This window comes from Balaenoptera ricei, chromosome 18 (genome assembly GCF_028023285.1).
Source record: "Balaenoptera ricei isolate mBalRic1 chromosome 18, mBalRic1.hap2, whole genome shotgun sequence".
Taxonomy (NCBI): Eukaryota; Metazoa; Chordata; class Mammalia; order Artiodactyla; family Balaenopteridae; genus Balaenoptera; species Balaenoptera ricei.
In genome coordinates, this window is record NC_082656.1 from 30,990,046 (window position 1) to 31,003,704 (window position 13,659).

Genomic DNA, 13,659 nt, shown 5'->3' on the forward strand with positions numbered 1-13,659 from the left:
TTGATGTGCCTGCATCTGTTGAATACATGAATAGACAACGAATCATCCCAAATTCAAGAGGTGGACTTTGGGAACAGGATATATTAATTTTTCCCCTTTTCCTTTTTTTGTGAGTGGATATGTGTATGCTTCTCGGTGAGATTTTCTCTGTTTATCTTTGCTTCCAACATTAATCCTAGGGTTAGGTCCGTCAGTTTTTTTTTTGTTTGTTTTTTGTTTGTTTGTTTGTTTGTTTACTTTTATTGCTTAAAAAACTTTTTTTCCTAATAAATGTTTTCTTAATAATTTTTCCTTATTTTCTATTTTTAGAAATTAAAAAAAAATTTTAATAAGTTTTTTCATATTTTTTATTTTAAAAAAAATTAAAAAAAATTTTTTCTTAATAATTTTTTTCTTATTTTTAATTATAAAAAATTAATAAATCTATCTTTAAAAATTAAAAAAAAAAATTTTCTGAATACATTTACTCTTAATAATTTTTTTTCTTATTTTTTATTATAATAGCTTTATTTTATTTTATTTTATCCTCTTTCTTTCGTTCTTTCTATTTTTTTCTCCCTTATACTCTGAGCGGTGTGGATGAAAGGCTCTTGGTGCTCCAGCCAGTTATCAGGGCTGTGCCTCTGAGGTGGGAGAGCCAACTTCAGGACACTGGTCCACAAGAGATCTCCCAGCTCCATGTAATACCAAACGGTGAAAATCTCTCAGAGATCTCCATCTCAACATCAAGACCCAGCTTTACTCAACGACCAGCAAGCTACAGTGCTGGACACCCTATGCCAAACAACTAGCAAGACAGGAACATAGCCCCATCCATTAGCAGAGAGGCTGCCTAAAATCATAATAAGGCCACAGACACCCTAAAACACACCACCAGATGTGGACGTGCCCACCAGAAAGACAAGATCCAACCTCATCCAACAGAACACAGGCACTAGTCCCCTCCACCAGGAAGCCTACACAACCCGCTGAACCAACCTTAGCCACTGGGGACAGATACCAAAAACAACGGGAACTACGAACCTGCAGCCTGTGAAAAGGAGACCCCAAACACAGTAAGATAAGCAAAATGAGAAGACAAAAAAACACACAGCAGGTGAAGGAGCAGGGTCAAAACACACCAGACCTAACAAATGAAGAGGAAATAGGCAATCTACCTGAAAAAGAATTCAGAATACTGATAGTAAAGATGATCCAAAATCTTGGAAATAGAATAGACAAAATGCAAGAAACATTTAACAAGGATGTCGAAGAACTAAAGAGGAACCAAGCAATAATGAAAAACATAATAAATGAAATTAAAAATACTCTAGAAGGGATCAATAGCAGAATAACTGAGGCAGAAGAATCGGATAAGTGACCTGGAAGATAAAATAGTGGAAATAACTACTGCAGAGCAGAATAAAGAAAAAAGAATGAAAAGAATTGAGGACAGTCTCACAGGCCTCTGCGACAACATTAAACGCACCAACATTCGAATTATAGGGGTCCCAGAAGAAGAGAAAAAGAAAGGGACTGAGAAAATATTTGAAGAGATTATAGTTGAAAACTTCCCTAATATGGGAAAGGAAATAGTTAATCAAGTCCTGGAAGCACAGAGAGTCCCATACAGGATAAATCCAAGGAGAAACACGCCAAGACACATATTAATCAAACTATCCAAAATTAAATATAAAGAAAACATATTAAAAGCAGCAAGGGAAAAACAACAAATAACACACAAAGGAATCCCCATAAGGTTAACAGCTGACCTTTCAGCAGAATCTCTGCAAGCCAGAAAGGAGTGGCATGACATACTTAAAGTGATGAAGGAGAAAAACCTACAACCAAGGTTACTCTACCCAGCAAGGATCTCATTCAGATTTGATGGAGAAATTAAAAGCTTTACAGACAAGCAAAAGCTGAGAGAGTTCAGCACCACCAAACCAGCTTTACAACAAATGCTAAAGGAACTTCTCTAGGCAAGAAACAGAAGAGAAGGAAAACACCTACAACAACAAACCCAAAACATTTAAGAAAATGGGAACAGGAACATACATATCAATAATTACGTTAAATGTAAATGGATTAAATGCTCCCACCAAAAGACACAGACTGGCTGAATAGATAAAAAACAAGACCCATATATATGCTGTCTACAAGAGACCCACTTCAGACCTAGAGACACATACAGACTGAAAGTGAGGGGATGGAAAAAGATATTCCATGCAAATGGACATCAAAAGAAAGCTGGAGTAGCAATTCTCATATCAGACAAAATAGACTTTAAAATAAAGACTATTACAAGAAACAAAGGAGGACACTATATAATGATCAAGGGATCGATCCAAGAGGAAGATATGACAACTGTAAATATTTATGCACCCAACATAGGAGCACCTCAATACATAAGGCAAATACTAACAGCCATAAAAGGGGAAATCGACAGCAACACAATCATAGTAGGGGACTTTAACACCCCACTTTCACCAATGGACAGATCATCCATAATGAAAATAAATAAGGAAACACAAGCTTTAAAGGATACATTAAACAAGATGGACTTAATTGATATTTATAGGAAATTCCACCCAAAAACAACAGAATACACATTTTTCTCAAGTGCTCATGGAACATTCTCCAGGATAGATCATATCTTGGGTCACAAATCAAGCCTTGATAAATTTAAGAAAATTGAAATCGTATCAAGTATCTTTTCCGACCACAACACTATGAGACTAGATATCAATTACAGGAAAAGATCTGTAAAAAATACAAACACATGGAGGCTACACAATACACTACTTAATAACGAAGTGATCATTGAAGAAATCAAAGGGGAAATCAAACAATACCTAGAAACAAATGACAATGGAGACACGACGACCCAAAACCTATGGGATGCAGTGAAAGCAGTTCTAAGAGGGAAGTTTATAGCAATACAAGCCTACATCAAGAAACATGAAACATCTCGAATAAACAACCTAACCTTGCACCTAAAACAATTAGAGAAAGAAGAGCAAAAAACCCCAAAGCTAGCAGAAGGATAGAAATCATAAAGATCAGATCAGAAATAAATGAGAAAGAATTGAAGGAAACAATAGCAAAAATCAATGAAACTAAAAGCTGGTTCTTCAAGAAGATAAACAAAATTGACAAACCATTAGCCAGACTCATCAAGAGAAAAAGGGAGAAGACTCAAATCAATAGAATTAGAAATGAAAAAGGAGAAGTAACCACTGACACTGCAGAAATACAAAAGATCATGAGAGATTACTACAAGCAACTCTATGCCAATAAAATGGACAACCTGGAAGAAATGGACAGATTCTTAGAAATGCACAATCTACCGAGACTGAACCAGGAAGAAATAGAAAATATGAACAGACCAATCACAAGCACTGAAATTGAAACTGTGATTAAAAATCTTCCAACAAACAAAAGCCCAGGACCAGATGGCTTCACAGGCGAATTCTATCAAACATTTAGAGCAGAGCTAACACCTCTCCTTCTCAAACTCTTCCAAAATATTGCAGAGGGAGGAACACTCCCCAACTCATTCTACGAGGCCACCATCACCCTGATACCAAAACCAGACAAAGATGTCACAAAGAAAGAAAACTACAGGCCAATATCACTGATGAACATAGACGCAAAAATCCTCAACATAATACTAGCAAACAGAATCCAACAGCACATTAAAAGGATTATACACCATGATCAAGTGGGGTTTATTCCAGGAATGCAAGGATTCTTCAATATACGCAAATCAATCAACATGATACATCATATTAACAAACTGAAGGAGAAAAACCATATGATCATCTCAATAGATGCAGAGAAAGCTTTCGACAAAATTCAACACCCATTTATGATAAAAGTCCCGCAGAAAGCAGGCATAGAGGGAAGTTTCCTCAACATAATAAAGGCCATATATGACAAACCCACAGCCAACATTGTCCTCAATGGTGAAAAACTGAAACCATTTCCACTAAGATCAGGAACAAGACAAGGTTGCCCACTCTCACCACTATTATTCAACATAGTTTTGGAAGTGTTAGCCACAGCAATCATAGAAGAAAAAGAAGTAAAAGGAATCCAAATCGGAAAAGAAGAAGTAAAGCTGTCGCTCTTTGCAGATGACATGATACTATACATAGAGAATCCTAAAACTGCCACTAGAAAACTACTAGAGCTAATCAATGAATTTGGTAAAGTAGCAGGATACAAAATTAATGCACAGAAATCTCTTGCATTCCTATACACTAATGATGAAAAATCTGAAAGTGAATTTAAGAAAACACTCCCGTTTACCATTGCAACAAAAATAATAAAATATCTAGGAATAAACCTACTTAAGGAGACAAAAGACCTGTATGCAGAAAATTATAGGACACTGATGAAAGAAATTAAAGATGATACAAATAGATGGAGAGATATACCATGTTCTTGGATAGGAAGAATCAAAATTGTGAAAATGACTCTACTACCCAAAGCAATCTACAGATTCAATGCAATCCCTATGAAACTACCACTGTCATTTTTCACAGAACTAGAACAAAAAATTTCACAATTTGTATGGAGACACAAAAGACCCCGAATAGCCAAAACAATCTTGAGAACGAAAAATGGAGCTGGAGGAATCAGGCTCCCTGACTTCAGACTATATTACAAAGCTACAGTAATCAAGACAGTTTGGTACTGGCACAAAAACAGAAATATAGATCAATGGAACAGGATAGAAAGCCCAGAGATAAACCGATGCACATATGGTCACCTTATCTTTGATAAAGGAGGCAAGCATATACAGTGGAGAAAAGACAGTCTCTTCAATAAATGGTGCTGGGAAAATTGGACAGGTACATGTAAAAGTATGAAACTAGAACACTCCCTGACACCATACACAAAAATAAACTCAAAATGGATTAAAGACCTAAATGTTAAGCCAGACAATATCAATCTCTTAAAGGAAAACATAGGCAGAACACTCTATGACATAAATCGCAGCAAGATACTTTTTGACCCAGCCCCTAGAGAAATGGAAATAAAAACACAAATAAACAAATGGGACCTAATGAAACTTAAAAGCTTTTGCACAGCAAAGGAAACCATAAACAAGACCAAAAGACAACCCTCAGAATGGGAGAAAATATTTGCAAATGAAGCAACTGACAAAGGATTAATCTCCAAGATTTACAAGCAGCTCATGCAGCTCAATAACAAAAAAACAAACAACCCAATCCAAAAATGGGCAGAAGACCTAAATAGAAATTTCTCCAAAGAAGATATACAGATGGCCAACAGACACATGAAAGAATGCTGAACATCCTTAATCATTAGAGAAATGCAAATCAAAATTACAATGAGGTATCATCTCACACCGGTCAGAATGCCCATCATCAAATAAATCTAGAAACAATAAATGCTGGAGAGGGTGTGGAGAAAAGGGAACACTCTTGCACTGTTGATGGGAATGTAAATTGATACAGCCACTATGGAGAACAGTATGGAGGTTCCTTCAAAACTAAAAATAGAACTACCATACGACCCAGCAATCCCACTCCTGGGCATATACCCTGAGAAAACCATAATTCAAAAAGAGTCATGTACCAAAATGTTCATTGCAGCTCTATTTACAATAGCCAGGACATGGAAGCAACCTAAGTGTCCATCATCGGATGAATGGATAAATATGATGTGGCACATATATACAATGGAATATTACTCAGCCATAAAAAGAAATGAAATGGAGGTATTTGTACTGAGGTGGATGGAGTTAGAGTCTGTCATACAGAGTGAAGTAAGTCAGAAAGAGAAAAACAAATACAGTATGCTAACACATATATATGGAATCTAAGGAAAAAAAAAAAAAAGGACATGAAGAACCTAGTGGCAAGATGGGAATAAAGACACAGACCTACTAAAGAATGGACTTGAGGGTATGGGGAGGGTGAGGGGTGAGATGTGACAGGGTGAGAGAGTGTCATGGACATATATACACTACCAAATGTAAAATAGATAGCTAGTGGGAAGCAGCCGCATAGCACAGGGATATCAGCTCGTTGCTTTGTGACCACCTAGAGGGATGGGATAGGGGGGCAGGGAGGGAGGGAGATGCAAGAGGGAAGAGATATGGGAACATATCTATATGTATAACTGATTCACTTTGTTTTAAAGCAGAAAGTAACACACCATTGTAAAGCAATTATACTCCAATAAAGATGTTAAAAAAAAAAAAAAAAAGACACATGCACCCAAATGTTCATTGCAGCACTATTTACAATAGCCAGGTCATGGAAGCAACCTAAATGCCGATCAACAGACGAATGGATAAAGAAGTTGTGGTACATATATACAGTGGAATATTACTCAGCCATAAAAAGGAACGAAATTGAGTCATTTGTTGAGACGTGGATGGATCTAGAGACTGTCATACAGAGTGAAGTAAGTCAGAAAGAGAAAAACAAATATCGTTTATTAACGCATGTATGTGGAACCTAGAAAAATGGTACAGATGAGCTGGTTTGCAGGGCAGAAGTTGAGACACAGATGTAGAGAACAGACATATGGAAACAAAGGGGGGAAAACTGCGGTGGGTTGGGGATGGTGGTGTGCTGAATTGGGCGATTGGGATTGACATGTATACACTGATGCGTATAAAATTGATGACTAATAAGAACCTGCAGTATAAACAAACAAACAAACAAACAAATCATCCCAACTTACAAAATTCACCCCAAATTACAAAAAGCAAAATTAGTCACTGTTAAAATTTTAGCATAGATTTCAGTCACATTTTAGTCATATTTTTTCTCCTCAGTCATATTTAATCTTCATATCTCTCATATTTCTCTCTTTGTGTATATACATATATGTATATATGCGTCTGTGCATTTGAAGTATCTATCATATTAATATTTTATATATATTTGTGTATTGTGCCTTTTTTTTTTTTAATTTTATTTATTTATTTATGGCTGTGTTGGGTCTTCGTTTCTGTGCGAGGGCTTTCTCTAGTTGTGGCAAGTGGGGGCCACTCTTCATCGCGGTGTGCGGGCCTCTCACTATCGCGGCCTCTCTTGTTGCGGAGCACAGGCTCCAGACGCGCAGGCTCAGTAGTTGTGGCTCACGGGCCCAGTTGCTCAGCGGCATGTGGGATCTTCCCAGACCAGGGCTCGAACCCGTGTCCCCTGCATTGGCAGGCAGACTCTCAACCACTGCGCCACCAGGGAAGCCCCTGTGCCTTTTTTATTATACATTTTAGCATTAGTTTTTCCTCAGGCCATTAAAAATATTTCAAATCATAATTTTTAATGTCTCCATATTAACTTTCTGAATTATACAATATTTCCACCATTTAACCATTTGCCCATATTTGAGATTTAATTTCAAATTTGTGCTCACATAAATATAGCTGTGATGAATATAATTTGCAAATATTTTATTTTCTTGAGTCACATTTAAAAAACTTAAATTGCCATCTTTTTTACTGCCCAGTTATTTACTATAAAGTCTGTACTCATTTATACACCCATCTTGAGTGCATGAGAGTGCTTCTTTCACAGCCAGCTTTGGGATTAAATGACTTTTAAATCATTACCAATCTGAATTAGTAAAAATGATTTCTCGTCGTTTTTACTTGTTTGTCTTGAACAGGTGTTCAAATGCAGATCAGCCATTGTCTTGCCAATTATCTATTTTGAGACATTGCATTTTAATAAAAACATGACCTAGTGTTATTTATTATAAATTAAAGATAACACTTTGCAAATATGCTACGGATATTTTCCCACAGTTTGTTTTCCTCTTTATATTAGCCAATTATTTATGTATTTGTTTTTTTTTTTTAATTGTAAAATCTTCAACTAAAAGAAATTTGAAGGAGGGTCAGGAAAAATAGAAAATATCTGTAGACAGATCTGAGCCCCAGCATAATCTAGTAGTCAATTGACTCAGGAGGGCCATTGACTTGAGAGCATTACCAGCTATGGTAGTGAGCCTTCACAAGTGAGCCTTCACACTAAGCTGAAGTGCCTTCCTGTCTCTGCTCTTTCTGTTACTTTCTTTTTCCAAAATAATAGCATGTAATTTACTATCAAAATTTAAAATTATTTTCTACTCACTGTTATTGTAATTTTAAATAGGAATTACGTATTTTGAAATTTATCAAACGCATTTTTGGCATTTCTGTAGCACTAGCATGGTGAGTTATAGTAATGAATTTTCTGGAAAAAAATTAAACACTTGAAATAAATTCTATGTGATTATGGTTTGTGTTTTTTGGCTGGATTTGCTTGTAGTTTATTTAGAATATCTGTAAACTGAATGAAATTAGTCTGAATTCTTTTCTACTGTTTTTGCCTATAGAAGTCTTATAAAATTTATTGGAAACTTTATAGCCTTTGCTTTCTTTGAATGAGTTTAAATAAAATAAGAACTATTAGATTAATGAAAATGTAACAGAGATCTCATTTAAAACTTTATGGATTCTGATTCCTTTTTTAAAATTTTCTAGCATTTTGATATCTTTCATGGATAATAATCTGTATTTGGTTTCATAGTATTTTTTGGTAAATGTCAAAATTCATTTTTAATATAAAGTAATCTATTTTAGTATGACTTTTAAATGTGTTAGCATAAATTTGCCAAGTAATATACAACTTTTAATATATGTTTTCTTATTCTTTATTTGTGTGTGCTTTTCCTGTTTTCCTTATCTAACTAAATTTTTGACCATTTTTTAATATAAAAGTTCTTATTCTGGGATATGTTTTAGGTATATTTTAATTTTATAATTTATTAATCTCTACATTAATCATTTTATTCTTTATTTTCTATTTTTAAACTTGCTTTACTAGTTTTTTTCTTACTTTAGAGTTAAATGATAAATTTATTCATACATTTTTTATTTGAACATTGAAATACTTTTTTATGGAAATTTAAGATTTTATTTTCAATTTTAGGTTAATTAACATTATCAGAAATAAATTTGAATTTATATTCTTTTTTATGTATTTTATTTTACTTTATTTATTTTTTAACATTAAGAGAAAAACATACTGTATTCTAACATATATATGGAATCTAAAAAAAAAAAAAAAAGGTTCTGAAGAACCTAGGGGCAGGACAGGATAAAAGACACAGATGTAGAGAATGGACTTGAGGACACGGGGAGTGGGAAGGGTAAGCTGGAAGGAAGAGAGTGGCATGGACATATATACACTACCAAATGTAAAATAGATAGCTTGTGGGAAGCAGCTGCATAGCACAGGGAGATCAGCTCAGTGCTTTGTGAAATATGCTTAATGTAATTATTTTTAATGAACAAAACTTAGACCATAACTTATATATTTTGAAATGCAAAATATTAAATATAATTATTTTATGAATATTTTAATTAAAATTTTTATTTTTATGGTCAACTTTATCTTAAAACTAAAATTTTATTTTCTTTATTGTAGTTAAAAAACACATAAAATACTGTGCCATGTACAGTCATCACTAATTTGATATTCTTCAGTGTTTTAGTGTTTATTTACTGCTTTTATCAATTAGAGTAATGCTAGCTACTTGCAATAAACAAATCTACAAATTTCATGGTATATATCAAAATGTTTTTCTCCCTCACATAATAGTCCATTGTGGATTTTATGGTTAATGGTTAGCTTTTCTCCACTTCATGACTGAAGGAAATGGCTTATGCCTTATTCCTTTCCTTTTTTTGTCTTTTCTTTCTTTCTTTTTTTAATGTCTAAGACTCAAGAATAATTATCTTTCATCTTTTAGTTCTAATATGACATTTACCTGTTTCTTATATGTTTTCTATTCTTGTGCATTTTTTTCTTTTTTATTTCAATCTTTTTATTTCCCTAAATTAGTAATCCATTTTCTTCAACTAACTTTTTCTGTATTATAAAGAAATGCTACCACCAAAATCCTGTAGCAAAATTATCTTTTTTTTTTATTATGCAAGTTTAGACCTCAGTTAAGATCTACCACCTTAAAGCCCCCTTTGATTAAATCTTGATACACTTTGTTATTATTTCAGAATCATTGTTCTGGAAGAATCTCAAGACTCTATTTCACCTACTTTCCCACCTTTAGGAGAAGACACACCTGATGTGGATCAGTTTAAAACCAGATTATTGAGCTATATTCATCACTTTAGGTTAGAATTTACTGTCAAAAGAGCAAAGAGTTAATACTTCCTTCCTTATAATGTGGACTTTCCATTTTCTCTCTTCACATGATTCCTTTAGTTTCTCACTTTGAATCCTCTTCACACTTTGAAATCGACACTGGTTTCTCTCTAGGATACATTTTCTTTTACAACCTTACTTGACTAGGGTTTCAAGAGGTGTTCAAGTTGCCTGTACTTTTGGAGGGAATCTCATTCCTAGGCTAAGCAGTAATTGGAATGGGTTTCAGAGTAAAGGAGTTAATGGGGCAACTCACTTAGAGAGGTCCCATCATCATGGCTCACATCTGGACCATAACTGTTCACAAGACCAGGCTTATTCAAAGGGATTTAAAATCCATAGTAATATACAGCATTTGTTTAATTTTGTCAGCTATATTAGGAGAGTTCTCCAGAGTAACAGAACCAACAGGATATCTATCTATCTATCTATCATCTGTCCATCATCTTCTATCATCTCTCTATCTACTACTTATGTATGTGTATATGTACTATCTATCTATTGAGAGATTCATTTCAAGGAATTGGCTCATGTTATTGTGGAGGCTTGGTAAGTTCAGAATCAGATGGAATAGGCCAGCAGGCTAGAGACTCAGCAAAATTTGTAGTTCAAGTCTGAAGGCAGTCTACTGGCAGAATTATTATTTTTTTTTGCTCAGGAGAGGTCAGTCTTTCTTCCACTATGGCCTTCTACTGATGGGATAAGGCTCACCCACATGATGAAGAGTAATCTGCTTCACTCAAGTTCACTGATTTAAATGTTAATAGTCCCAATTTTAGTCACGTACCTCACAAATTTGGGAAAATAGGACGGTGGGATTCTGCTACACTTTTGCTTCAAAAACTCCTTATAGATTTAAAATTAAAAACTATAAAATAACACATTTGTTAAGGATATAAGCAATTTTTAGTTCTTGTAAAAAAGTAACTGATTTTGTATTTCAGTATTTGTTTCAGTACAGTGCAGTCCTCCTTTGGTATTATTTTTCTTATTCCCCTGAGATTTATGTCTATTTCTGATTCAAATGAAGTCATTTGATTTTTGTTTTAGCAATGCCTGTCTTTTCAGTCAGTAAATTGCTCTGGTCATCTGTAAGAAACTCCACTCTCTCTGTCACTGACCTTTTGTTCCTTCAATGCTTGAAAAATGTCTTATTATTTGTCTTAACGTCTTCTGCAATCTTCATTTGCCGCCTTTCCTTTTCTTATCATATTTTTATTTTTCACTTCAAGCTTCGAAATCATTTATATATTCATAGATTTTGCACGAGTTTTTCTTTCCCTGATACTCCTTTTTGCATTTGGTGTTGGTAATGCTAGCATTGCCCCAGTGTCTTTATGTTCTGATGCAGTACATTTATGTAAAAAAAAAAAAAAAAAAACTTAATTAATATTAGTTCTTTCTTATTTCTATCTTAATTTTCAAACTGAACTAGTAAAAACATTATTCACTTAGCTATTAAACAAATTCATACTAAATACCTATTGTGCTTTATAACGTTCGATTTGTTATAATTAATTTCAACTTAAGAAAAAGTGTATACTTTCCTGGTTCTTGATATAATATGTTTACATTTTCTTTTCTTGCTTTCTTTTTTTTTTTTTGACTTCATTTTCAGTCTTATGGTATGCATATAGAATTTAGGAATATTGCAAAATCTGATAGAAACATTTTCACTGTTACCCCAGAGGGCAAATGTCTCTACTCTCTTTAACACATGTTGCTGTCAAAAATGACAAGTGGCATCATAGTTTTTTAAAAAAAAAACAAATATTTTTTTCAATGCAATCTGTTTATGCAAGGGATTTTTCTTCAATGAGAAAGGTTCTACAATAACTATCTACATGACCATGTATGAGTCCCTTTGTACTGTGCATAAAATCCACCTCAGTTGTGGCAGACCTAGAAGACTCAATTTCTCTGTTGCCTCCAGAAATTCATAAAGTTTAAAAATATTTATATATGTTGACTGTTTTCCATAGCAGTTAGTAATTTTCACAAAGCTTCTCATCTAACTGGCTTATAATGATGAGGTGTATTATTTCATAATGTTCTTTGAGAAAATAATGGAAAATAGTGAGTAAAATAGTAATGCAGTCTTAACATCAATCTTTTATATTCATTACTTTTAGATTTTTAGATATTGGTTCCCCTACGATATCGCTTCTGAAGAATGCAGGGTAATTTGCTTTCTTGTTACAGATGAGTAAAGTGCCAGACCTAACCACTGAGCTGCTTACTAAAATGGTCTGGCTTGCTCATGTCAACCATGAACGAGGAAGCTCCAGCTAATTGGGCAATTAAAATTAAGGAAAGTGTAGCACAAAGAGATTCTCCACATTCGACTCAACTCAGCATAAAATATTGTTAATTCAAAATTAAAATGAACTTCTATCTTAAATAAATACTAGGTTGTGTATTGATCCTTGCTTGATCTAAGGTTTTCTGTTTTGTTTTTTTTAAGTATCTTGTTTGCTAAAAAAAAGTTTAGATTAGATGGAACAACATGAAATATTAAGTTATTTTTCTAGCACTAAAGTGTCTACCTTTCTGGCACATCTTGACCAGCTTTTATAACAGGATATAGAAAATGTCAAAATCCAAAACAGATCATAGCCAGTGGTAGAAATGAATCTGTTTTCATGTGCATAGTATAAGGTTTGACTAGTTCTCCAGTAGTGTAATGCTGATGCTTCTATCATGGATTTGAGCTTTTTTAGTGATACATAAGCAAACTAGTCTTGCATCATTCCATATATTTAAAATGATACACATACAAATGTCTAGCCTCAAAATGACTATATATTATTTGTATGTATAATTTTCTTATGTTGTCACTTTAGGAAAAAAAAAACCTTTTTTTTTTTTGGTTAACCTTAGGAAACATTCTCTAATTTTTTTTTTTTTTTTAATTTTTAATTTACTTCCTTGATTCAGGTTATTCTACTTTCTTTTATTATACTGTTTACAATAATCAGTAACTTACCTTCATCATTTCTCCTGATGAAAACAGCATCTGTAAGGTTCCCTTCTATTACATTTATTGTATTCTTCCCCACACCTCCACTGTCCTTCTAGCTGGAACATTCACCTTTAGTGCCTCAGGTCTATTATCTGAGGTCAGAGATTTGTTCATTCGTAGCAAGCAGTTAGAGGGATCCTGCGTATCTCTTTTCCTGGGAATGTGTGCATGAAGTCTTCACAAGCAATTACTTTGATGTTCTGTAGACAGTGCCTTTGGTTTCCCGGGGTCATTTAATTTAAAGTGATCATGGCCTGGATCACAGCTGGCATTGTGTGCTCCTGCATTTTGTTAGAATTTTACTCTTCTATTCCGTGGTAAAAAGATCTTAGCACATTGAATAAGGATGATGCTTTGCTTAGGGCTTCAAATGCAATGCAAAAGATAAATTGAGGACAGGGAAGAAAAAAGACTGATTTGCCTTTGCTATTTTTGTACTCTCTAAATATTAAGATTATG